Source organism: Coenobita brevimanus, chromosome 101 (genome assembly GCF_032717465.1).
Source record: "Coenobita brevimanus isolate Jiangsu-jjx chromosome 101, ASM3271746v2, whole genome shotgun sequence".
Lineage (NCBI taxonomy): Eukaryota > Metazoa > Arthropoda > Malacostraca > Decapoda > Coenobitidae > Coenobita > Coenobita brevimanus.
In genome coordinates, this window is record NC_137054.1 from 54,056,722 (window position 1) to 54,068,768 (window position 12,047).

Sequence of the window (12,047 nt, forward strand, 5' to 3'; positions counted from 1 at the left end):
TTGGCCACATTCACTTCAGATTTTTTTTAGGTTGTCCAGTACTGTGTTTTAAAGTTGGATTGCTGATAAATGTGAGATGATACCACAGACCATTATTTGTGACCAAAATTGGTATTGCAGGTGTTGGTGGAGCATGGAGAACTCATTATGGGTATCCTTTGCAAGAGGACCCTTGGTGCTTCATCTGGGTCCATGTTGCATGTTGCTTGGATGGAACTGGGCCATGATATTGCTGGCAGATTCTATGGCAACATTCAGACAGTGGTAAACAACTGGCTGCTCCTTGAGGGCATGAGCATTGGTATTGGTGATACCATTTCAGATCCAGCTACCTACAGGATTATCCAGGAAACCATCCGGAAAGCTAAAGAGGATGTGATAGGGGTAATCCATAAGGCTCATAATGATGAACTGGAGCCCACACCAGGTAACACCCTCAGACAGACTTTTGAGAACCAAGTAAATCGTATCCTCAACGATGCTCGAGATAAAACTGGTGGATCAGCCAAGAAGTCGTTGACGGAGTATAACAACCTGAAGGCTATGGTAGTGTCTGGCTCCAAGGGATCTAACATTAATATTTCTCAAGTTATTGCATGTGTAGGACAGCAAAATGTGGAAGGTAAAAGAATTCCATTTGGCTTTAGGAAGAGAACCCTGCCTCACTTCATCAAGGATGATTATGGTCCTGAGTCAAGAGGTTTTGTGGAGAATTCATACCTTGCTGGCCTTACTCCCTCCGAATTTTACTTCCATGCCATGGGAGGTCGTGAGGGTCTGATTGATACTGCTGTGAAGACAGCTGAGACTGGCTATATCCAGCGTCGACTGATCAAAGCTATGGAGAGTGTGATGGTTAACTATGATGGCACAGTCAGAAATAGTGTTAGCCAGGTTATTCAGCTCAGATATGGTGAAGATGGACTGGCAGGTGAATATGTGGAGTTTCAGAAGATGCCAACTGTTAAGTTTTCCAATCGCAAGTTTGAGGAAAACTACCGATTTGATGTAACGAATGAAAGATACCTACGCAGATTATTCAATGAAGATGTGGTAAGGGAACTGATTGGATCACCTGAAGCCATCAGTGTCCTTGAGGGAGAATGGCAAAAACTTCAAGAGGACAGGGTTGGTCTTCGACAAGTATTCCCTAAGGGTGATACCAAGGTAAGGAGTCATTTTTAGCAACTGCTTGTTTACTACAGTGAATCCCTCAGTAATGCACATCCAGTACACATAGATCCCTCATATATGCTGACCAAAACTTTTATCTAAATCCTTTATGTGGGGCTTACCCATTGTACAGTAATGATGTCAGTCTTCAGTATTGCCACTTTTCCAACTTTTCTGACAAATTGTCATGATTATTAAAGTATTATCATTGGAAACCACCAAAAATAAAACTGCTTAAGTAAGATAACGGTAAAAACAGTTTCATGAGATGCAAACTTGACAAAGACTTTTTTACGAAGTTCTGCCAGTCAGATAGTTAAAGCGGTGGGGATGTGACAAGAAAAGGAATGATAGGAAAAATAAGTGAGAGGGAGGGACGTAACTGCAGCCAGTGTTTGTTATTTTAAGCCTCTCAGATGTCGCTGTCTTATATCTGTTTTACTTCTGAATAGAAGGGTATGTTATTAAAATACATATCAATAAGTTGTGGTCATACATGGTTTTAGGAAGAAGTGGGAGTCGGGCTGAGGATGTGGCTGACACGTTAGCATTTACAGAATGAGTTTAAGGAGCCAAGTTTTGTGGACTATGTATACACAGGATTCCTAGTTAGCACATTAGCAGTGTGACTGAGGGATCCACTTTACTAAAACTAATGGATATCTGTGATGGCATGCAATATCTTATTTCTGTTAGTGCTAAAAGTACTGTTTTATCCTAAACCAGTTTCCTGTAGTAATAGTTTTAGTAGTAGTTGTAGTAATAATTGTGGTAGGTGGGGGCGCTTACCATCCACTTACTCGATTTAGTGATGCTGTTGGGTGTCTCCCCTTTCGTGTCCTCCATCCTTCTTTCCTTCCATCCTCTTCTGTCTTCCTTCCCTTCATTCTTTCCTTGTCCTTCTGCCTACGGGTAATCACTTAATGGCCTTTGTATTTTCTTAAATGAATGAGAGAACGAGTTTTATTGAATGTTGTTTTTAAGTTCATTTCATGAAAAATAATACTTATCTCTATGTACTGATACATATGTAGTGTACATTAATAGAGATGAACATCACGTCTCAAATTATTGTACGAAAGGGAATCGAACACTTCGGACTTCATAAACAAACTGGTAGTGTTAAGATGGGCTCGTGGTATGGAGTAACATTTTATAAGGAAGGGATTGTTTGTTTGTTTTCTTGTCTTGTACCCTTCTTCTACATAAAAATAAAGACACCAAACATATATATACAGTACTGAAGAGAGTCTCTAATGTGTTAAGATAGTGTCATGGAATGCAGTAACATTATGTAAGGAAGGGATTGTTTGTTTTCATGTCTTGTACCCTTCTTTTATATAAAAATAAAGAAACCAAAGACATATATACAGTACTGAATAGAGATTCTGAAAGGTGAGTGCGTATTTTAGTGAAAAATACTCATATCAAGCAACCTCTCTGTAGTCTTGGTCGACATACTTTTTTTCTCAACTTCCCTTCCAGAATTAGGGTGCGTCTTTCACACTGCAGCGTCTAACATGCCACAAAATACGGTACATGTTCCATACCTTCTCACTGATGTGGTCAGCTGGACATATTCTGTTACTGATAATTATCACTCCTAGGTGGTCCTCTTTTTCTGCTATGTGTAGGGTTTTACTCCCTAACTTATAATCTCGGTCTGGTCTTTTTCCATTTTTACCAAACTTAATTACATGACACTTGTCTGCATTGAATTCCATTTGCCATTTATCGCTCCATTCATGAAGTTTTTTTAAAATTCTTCTTGTAGCACTTTATAAGAGTCTGTGTTAGTAATTTTCCTTTGTATTTTTGCATCATCGGCAAACATATTTAGATAGCTTTCATTTCCAGTGTTACTATCTATGTCATTTATTTACACTAAAAACATAATTGGTGACAGCACTAAGTCCTGTGGAACTCTGCTAGTCACATCCCTCCATGAAGAGCAATTTCCTCTTAACCCGTCTCTTCCGGCAGATGTCGCGAGCACTCCCCACAGCTGGGCATTCCGAACAATAAATCAGCAAAATCGTCTGTCTTTAAACCTTCATATCTTTGTTAATACTTAACCAGTTGCAACAAATAAGGTTTCATGTTACAGTACTCACCAATCCTTCGACTTCAAGTGATGGCATCAGATGGTCTGTGAAGTGCAGACAGGGAGAGTGAGTGAGTGGGGAATGTGGGCATTTTTTTTTTTTTTTTTTTTTTTTCTCTCCAGCGTCCGTATGTGAGGCAGAGGTTCGATGACACAACAAAGGCTTTCACTAGCCCACCACACTGATATCACTTCGATGACACTTCCATGACACCAAAATCCAGTACAAACACTGTTTCCCTGAATATTTTTTCATGATTGGTCATACTGGGTGATTGAAGGCCAGTCGCAGTAGCAACGACCTTGAACTCACACTGCTCGTCTTCCTCATTACGGACAGACAGACAGACTCTCTCTCTCTCTCTCTCTCTCTCTCTCTCTCTCTCACACACACACACACACACACACACACACACACACACACACACGGAAATGTGTGTTTGGCTAGGATTGTTGCTCGATTCTGGCATTGGTGATCGATTAGAAATCTGGGTATTGCAACTCCTAGAAATAATACGATTGCTATTAGAAGTACAAGTACATCTACCACTACAACTACTGCTACTAATACTACAACTACCACTACTGATACTACAAGTACTACTACCACTACCACAACTACTGCTAGTACAACTACCGCATCTACTGCTATTACTACCACACCTACAACACCTTCTACCACCACTACTACCATTAGAAGTGCTACTGCTAAAAAAAAATAAATAAATAAAAAAGATGTGAACCAAGTACCGGTAGTCATTTACGTACTGCCCACAAATGGAAATACAGCAAGCTCGCCCCTAACGCGAGGGTTTCGTTCCAACAGTGGCACGTTCAGCGTGAAACTGCGTAAGTTTTAATTACTTCTTATTTTGCTCCCTAGACCCCCTAAATGTGATGTTTCGCCGTTATCTGCCATTGGTAATCAATATGAAGCACTTTAAGTGGTTAGAAGGTTTATTTAAAGTTATAACTTACAAATACAGTACAGCACAGCAAAATGTCAACACACAAATACGTAAACACAAGGCAACATTCCGATGTCGATTGGTTTCGGGACAATTCATCAAGTCAATTAGCCATTACAACAATAATAAGACAATTTGCCGTCATTAATGAATACAGCCGTGGGTGATGCTAGAATATAATTCAAAGGCGAAATAAGTATATTTATAGAATGACGGGGAATCGTTCAGGGTGCAAATTGCCCTGACAGGGAATCATCCATGTTTTGACGGGGAGTTGTCTGACGGCGAATTGACTTGAAGGAGAATTATCTCAGAACCTTTTGATCATGGGTAATCATGTAAATCAGGTTAACTGGTTACAAGGCTTTATTTAATGCTTTAACCTTAAGTGCTTTAACTTACATACCAGAACAGTAAATATTTACCTTACAAATACAGTACTGTGGAAAATCAGTGCAGCAAATCTTTAATGAACAAATAAAAAAGGCAATATTCCGACGCCTATCAGGTAAACTGGTTTTAAGACTTTATTTCTTGCTTTGACATTATTTAATAGTACTTTAACTTGTACATAAACTTACCAGAACAGTAATGTAAATATTTAACTTACAAATACAGTACTGTGGAAAAGCAGTACAGCAAATCACATGATCACGTGATCAAAACAAACCTTGTGCGCTGTGCTGAGGTTTGAGGATTTGGCCTTTCTAAGGCCACTCATGTAAATTTATAGTTTTTGTAATGGTTCTTTAGCCTTACGTTGTCTTATACTTATCCCAGCACTAACCGTGTATAACTGCAAGCGCGTTCGGCGAAAATGTGTTCAGGGCTAGCTTACTGTACTTACCACTGTGACTTTCCTTTGAGTAATACTTTTTCATCATAAGAAATATATATACACAAATGTGTTCCAGATAAAATAAGGCTGCAAGTTTATCATGAAACATTAATTCTGCCACCATTATTCACATAAATATATGCAGAGCAGAGAAATCATATTTTCTATTTCAACAAAAACAACATACCAGTATGTACAAAACTAACTTAGTCATTACTCTCAGACTCCTACCACTCGGTCTTTGCGTGGAAATCAAAGAAACAGCCAGTACACAGTGCAACCTTACATTCAGCACACCACCACCTCGTCATACGGCGTTGCTGTAATCGGCTCGATGAATTGGTGCAAACATAACAACGCCAGAAGGCTTCTTTGCCTGGAGGTCTGCGAGGTAATATTTCCATGATATGCCTGCTGAGGTAGTCCCTGCACTGTAGGCGGTCAAGCAGTTGCTGTACACTGTGCCTACTTTTCACGGAAGGATTGACCTGTCCATACCTCTCCAGAAGGCCGTAAATTACATCCTTCTTGAACTGTCTGAGGGATGTGCTGGTCTGCGTAACATCCTTGTACAGAATGAAGGCATTCAGTACACAGATGTCCAGTACACGTAGGAATGCCTTCTTATACGACCTACAACACCTCCTTAGACAGTTGATTGTACAGATCTGCACATCTGATTTATTGACGAGTCGCATGTTCACGTCATAGTCCATAACAACATCAGGCTTGAAGACTGGCCGCCTTGTTCTTCTATCGACCTTTCCTGTGTCAATCAACTTACCTTCGTGGACCGTGGAGAGGACATTCACCTTTCTCTTATCATGCCAGTGAATTATCAGGAGTTTACCTGATTGTAAGGTCATGCACTCCCCCCTCATGGTGCCTTTGGGAAAGGATGGCTAATGCTTCTTCTTTGCACGGACAGTGCCTCACGATCCAATTTGGTGTTCTTGCAGGTACAGTACTTTGCAAGACTTGGTGCCATGTAATAATCATCAGTGTAAAAGATATAAAGGAGCATTGTGGTGTGGATGTTGAAGTGATAGGAAGCGTTATGAGGAACACACTGAGGTGGTTTGGCCATGTGGAGAGGATGGAGGGTGAAAGACTGACGAAGAGAGTGTATGTGAGTGAGGTGGAGGGGGGAAGAGGGAGGGGGAGGCCGAGGATGGGATGGGGTGGAGAGGTATATGAGAGAGAGGGATGTGAGTTGGGAGCAGGGCAGTGAAATGGCGGGGGACAGGGCAACTTGGAGGCGATTTGTTTGTGGCCACCCCAAACGAGACTTAGGCATCTGGCAATAGATAGATAGTAAAGGATATGGTTGTCACCAAAGTACCTGTTCATTAGAGTCTTGCCCACAGAGCCAGAGAAACCATGGGGATCGTCCTTTGACAACACCGCATCACCCACTGTATTGCAAGGTCTTGCACTCTCCCTTCATGGTGCCTTTGGGAAAGGATGGCCAATGCTTTCTCTTTGCACGGACAGTGCCACACGATCCAATGTGTTGTTCTCGCAGGTACTTTGCAAGACATGGTGCCATGTAATAATTATCAATGTAAAGGATATGCTTGCCACCAAAGTACCTGTCCATTAGTTTCATGACCACAGAGCCAGAGAAACCATGGGGATCGTTTTTCGACAGCACTGTATAACTCACTGTATACACAGTGAAATCAAGCACGAACCCAGTCTTGCAGTCACACAAGACAAAGAACTTTATTCCGAAACGATGTCCCTTAAATGGAATGTACTGAATGAAGGCAAGACGTCCCCTGAATAAAACAAGCAGCTCGTTGATAACAACCTTCTGAAATGGCCTGACAAATGATCAAAATTTTTCCTTCATCATCTCCAGAATCGAGCGAATTTTCCACAGCCTATTGTTTGGATGTGGGCCCATATTCGTGGAAAAATGTAAGTACCTCAGGATGTCAAGGTAGCGGTCACGTGGCATATACTTACTGAATACTGGCACCGCAGCAATATTGTCCATGAGCCAATAATCGTGTATGTTATGTTTTCTAATATGAAGTATCAACATTGTCAGTGCTAGCCAAACATACATTGCACTAACAATCGTTGCTGTCCATTCCTTCAATTTCGCACTCTCTCTCAGGTGCGAGGTTTCAGCTCAGTTGCAGCAGAAATCCCTGAAACTGTTCACTTCTTTCACAATGAACTCCATCACTGCTGTTGTGAAAAAAGCAAGGAAGAAGTCCACTGCAGAAGAAGCTCTGTTGCAGAGAAATTCTGGCTGCACACCTGCGTTTGTGTCATCAAACACAGGTACTTCAGGACGAAACCCTGTCCCTTCCTCCCACACAAAGGTTTCTAACCTACCAGTCTGTGGCTCCTGTCAAGTTTGCCGTGCATGTGACCTGCCCCATGCCCTGCCTCGGCCTGTAGCATGGCGACATGGTGCCGATTCTGCCAACTCACCACTAGATGAGGCAGGTGATGATGCTGGTGATGGTGATCGTGGTGATGATGGTGTTGGTGAAAGGCGTCAGTGGGCACATGCCTGCCGGCGTGCACCTGCACCAACATAACCAGGTGGGCCAGGTTGTGGTGAAGTGGCACATGGTGAGGCAGGCCAGAATGGCACACTGCGTGGTGAGGCAGGCTGGTGTGGTGAGGCCCATAGTGATGCAGGCCGGCGTGGTGAGGCCTGTAATAATGCAGGCAGGCATGTTGAGGCACATGGTGAGGCCTGAAGTGAGGCAGGTCAGTGTGGTGATGCACTTGGTGAGGCAGGTCGGCATGGTGAGGTACGTGGTGAGGCAGGTTGGCATGGTGAGGCCTGAAGTGAGGCAGGTTGGCGTGGTGATGCACGTGGTGGGGCAGGTCGGCATGGTGAGGCCTGAAGTGAGGCAGCTCGGCGTGGTGATCCACGTGATGAGGCAGGTCGGCGTGGTGATGCATGTGGTGAGGCAGGTCAGCATGGTGAGGCCTGAAGTGAGGCAGCTCGGCGTAGTGATCCACGTGGTGAGGCAGGTTGGCGTGGTGAGGCCTGAAGTGAGGCAGGTGAGCGTGGTGATGCATGTGGTGAGACAGGTCGGCATGGTGAGGCAGGTCGGCGTGGTGAGGCCTGGAGTGATGCAGGCTTGCATGGTGATGCATAAAGTGATGCAGACCATGTGGGTGAAGGTGGTGGTGATGGTGTTTGGGTGGAAAATTCCACCCTACGCCGCTCTCGTGCCCAGCAGCTCAGCCTGCGGTGTTTTCTGCTCCTACCAGCCTCCTCGCTTCCTTCACTCTCTACCCCCCCTGCTACTTTCTTCACTGTGCGTATATCACCCTCTGCAGGATCATCAACTACATGTGATCCTTCATCATCAGAAAAGGCTGATGATCTTGCAGACAGAAAATATCGTCGCACAGTGGAGAATTCACGGTCACTCTCCTCCTCTGACACATATTTTTCCATATTCAGCATTGCTAAATCTGATTCTTCAGAGGAGGGGTCACTTTCCCCACTCACAGTCGGCAATAATGGTAAATCTAACTCCCTCCCTATTACACTATCACTTAGGCCTTTCCTCCGAGGGCCTTTAGACTTCATAGGAGTGGAAGTGAGAGAGCACGGTGGCCGAGGGTTGGGACACAGGAATTTCTTTATGCATAGGCCCATCCATCACGGAGGTACACAGGCAACTGGAACGTGACTGGGATGCGTGTGGTAGGGTTGCCAGCGGGTGCGGGTTGTGAAAATAATCAGCTGAGTATTCAGACAATGGCGAGAATTACTAGATCATGTATGCATGACCCCTGGACAGCCCTGGAAAGACATATATACATGTCACCCGGACGGGGTGGGTTAATGCTGTTCTCATTTCCCTTTTTCTGAGAAAATCTTGCATCCAACAGTACAGGTTGCCTTGGCTTCCTCCTTGATTGTACCGTACAGGTCCATAAAAGTTTTTGGTGTGGTACTCTGTCAAATGTGTTCTTGAAATATTGATAGATACTGTCCACCCATCCTTCTCTTTTCTGTAATGTTTCTGTAACTCTGTCATAGTACCCTAATAGATTAGTAACATGATTTTCCCTCTCTAAAACTGAACTGGTTTCCGTTATCATATTGTGTTCTAGGTGATTTACCCAAACTTTTCTTATCAGCTTTTCTAATATCTTAATTACAACACTGGTTAGTGATATTGGTCAGTAGTTGTGTGGATCTTGTGTGTTCCTCTTCTTGAATAGGGGAGCAATGTTTGCTTTCTTCCAAATATCAGGGAGATTACCTTGACCCAAGTCTTCCCTGAATATTAAATATATTGGTGTACTTAACACTTTTGCACATTCATGTAGCACCTAAAATGAAATTTCGTCAGGACCATTTGCTTTTCCTTTGTCTGATTTACTTAACTCCTCCTGTATTTCTTTTTCTGATATTTGTATATCTGGTAATATGTGTGGGCATGCTTGTTCCATATCATCTCTTTCAGAATGATTTTCTTCTGCAATAACTGATTAAAAATTTTCATTTAGTGCTTCACAAATATCTTTCTCTTGTGTATAGATGATCCCCTCGTCCATCACGGACTGTATTTTATCTTTAATTTTGGTTTTGCTTGAGATGTAGCTGTAGAATAGCTTCGGGTGATCACTACTCTTATTTTTAATGTCTTCCTCGAACTGTCTTTGGGATTCTCTTCTTATCCTTGTGTAATCGTTTCTTGCCTGTTTATAGTTGATATATTCCCTCTCACTGTTGTGTCTTGTGTATGTATTCCACAACAAGTCTCCTTTTTTTTTTTTTTTTTTTTTTTTTTTTTTTTTTTCCTGATTTTTTTACAGTCTGTATCAAACAATTTCTTTATTTTATTTTCTGCTTCTTTGTGCTGTGGGATGTAACTTTGGACTCTTATTTCATAAAGTTCACAGAATTTAAAATATATAACATTTCAATCTTGTCTTCTAAGCACCTTTTCCCAATCTGTTTCTAAGAAATACTTCTTTAGGTCATGGTAGTTGCCCTTTTTGTAGTTTCTTCTCTTTTGGAACTCTCATTACTGTTAACTATCATACACAATCCTGAAGTTGAAATTTAATACTGCATGGTCGCTCTTGTCAAATGGAGGATGATACTGTACATTATACTGTCAGTATCATTTTCCTGCCTAGAAAATACAAGATCTAGTACTGATGGATCATCAGGTCGTCTTTTTCTGGTATTTTCCATCACATGTCGTGTTAGGAAAAACTGCACAAGGTCCAGGAGATTTTGGTCCCAACAGTTTTCATGGCTTCTTACATCTAGAGTGTACCAATTTATATTTGTATTGAAATCTTCAGTTAATATAATTCTTTCAGATTTCTCTCCCATTCTGTGTAGTAAATCTCTTAAACTCTGAATTGTACTCTGTGCCAGGTCTTCATAATCACCTCTTTCTCAAGTGTGTGTTCAGAGTGGTGTGCATGAATTTGCCACAATTAATTTCCCTTCAGAAGTATTAATCCCTGCTGAAATCATTTCTACTTGTGAGGGTATATCTAGTACTGTTTCTTTGACTTGCAGATTTTTCTTTGTTAATATCATAATTCCTCCATTTTTTTAAATTCCTATCTCTTTTCCATATATTGTATTCCTCCAAGTTTAGGGTGTCGTTTGATATCCTTGGAGTTAATTTTGTTTCAGTCAGGCAAATAATATGTGGTTGCTTTTCTTTGGTATAATCTTTCATCTCTAATAATTTAGATACCATTCCATCTATATTTGAGTACATCAACTTAATCATCTTGTTGAGATACTTGCTATAGCTTGAGTCTGTTACCTTCATTGTTTTTATTCCCTTGTAGTTATGTACTACTTTTGTACTTGCAGTCCAGTTACTTTGTAAAAAAAAATTTCCTTTTCTCTTTCTCTCATCTTTCCTCGTTTTTGCTTCCTCCCTCTTCTCCTTTAGTGTTCCCAATTCCTCTTGAGTTACGCATCTTTTTATCCATACTCTTTTAACTCCTCTTTTTCCATGCGTTTGCTGGCATTTTTTAATATTTCCTCTACAGTGTTTGCACTCTGGAATGTTGCTTTCAGTGGCCATGACTTCTCTCATATTCCTTAGCTTTTTATGTTCTTCTATATCTTTATCACAGATATCCTCTGATACTTGCTGCAGTATGCTCATTATATTTTCCATCTCCTTTTTGTCCCTCGAGATTCTGTTTTTTATTTTATATTCACCTCTGCCACTGATTACTATAGATTTGTTAATTTCTACTGCTTCTCTGACTAGTTTTGGGTTGTTCTTTATAATTTCTTTCACTCCCTTTCTAATGTTTTTTCTTCAACCTTTGTATCTAAATCATTCTTTACTTGCACCGTTTCAGCATACGTAGTTTGTACCTCATCTTTGTACTTTCTCAACATTTGATTTATCTGTTTTACTTTGTCTTCAGTGTTACTACTTTGGTCTATCAGACTGCTTGCTTGCCTGATTTTCTCTGTATCATTTCTGAAATCATCCATAATTCTCTCATGGTTAACAACTGTACATCCCATTGTGCTGGCCTTTGTTCTCAGTGAATTAACCTCAGCTGATAGTTCATCTATTGTTGTGACTTTTCTGTTTATTTCCTTTATTAATTCCTTATTTTTTTCCTTCTATCTGCATAACTCATTCTTGATTTCTTCAATTTCCATTTGAAAAATCTATCTAGTCTATTCACTTTTTTAACTAACTTATCGTAAGTTTCCTTTTGAACGAGTTCTAGGTAGAAGTCATCATCCTGTTTTTTACCTTTGTGTGTGTGTGTATCATCTGGACCTCCTTTTCCAACCTAGGGCAAGGTGAGGAGTAGCTATGTACAGACAGCCAATGTTTGTCCAATTCAATGGGCCATGCTTCCATTCAATCATCATTCAAGCTCTCAAAATCATGGCTCCATCAGTTAGGCCAAAAAAATTTCACCACATTCAGTGACATCACATATACCCATTTATACACAGTCTGAA

General features: G+C 41.2%; 1 pseudogene; it reads left to right on the forward strand.

Annotated features, from left to right (window-relative positions):
• Window positions 1-12,047, forward strand: part of LOC145415041 (DNA-directed RNA polymerase II subunit RPB1-like) — a 202,368-nt pseudogene that overhangs the window by 149,026 nt on the left and 41,295 nt on the right.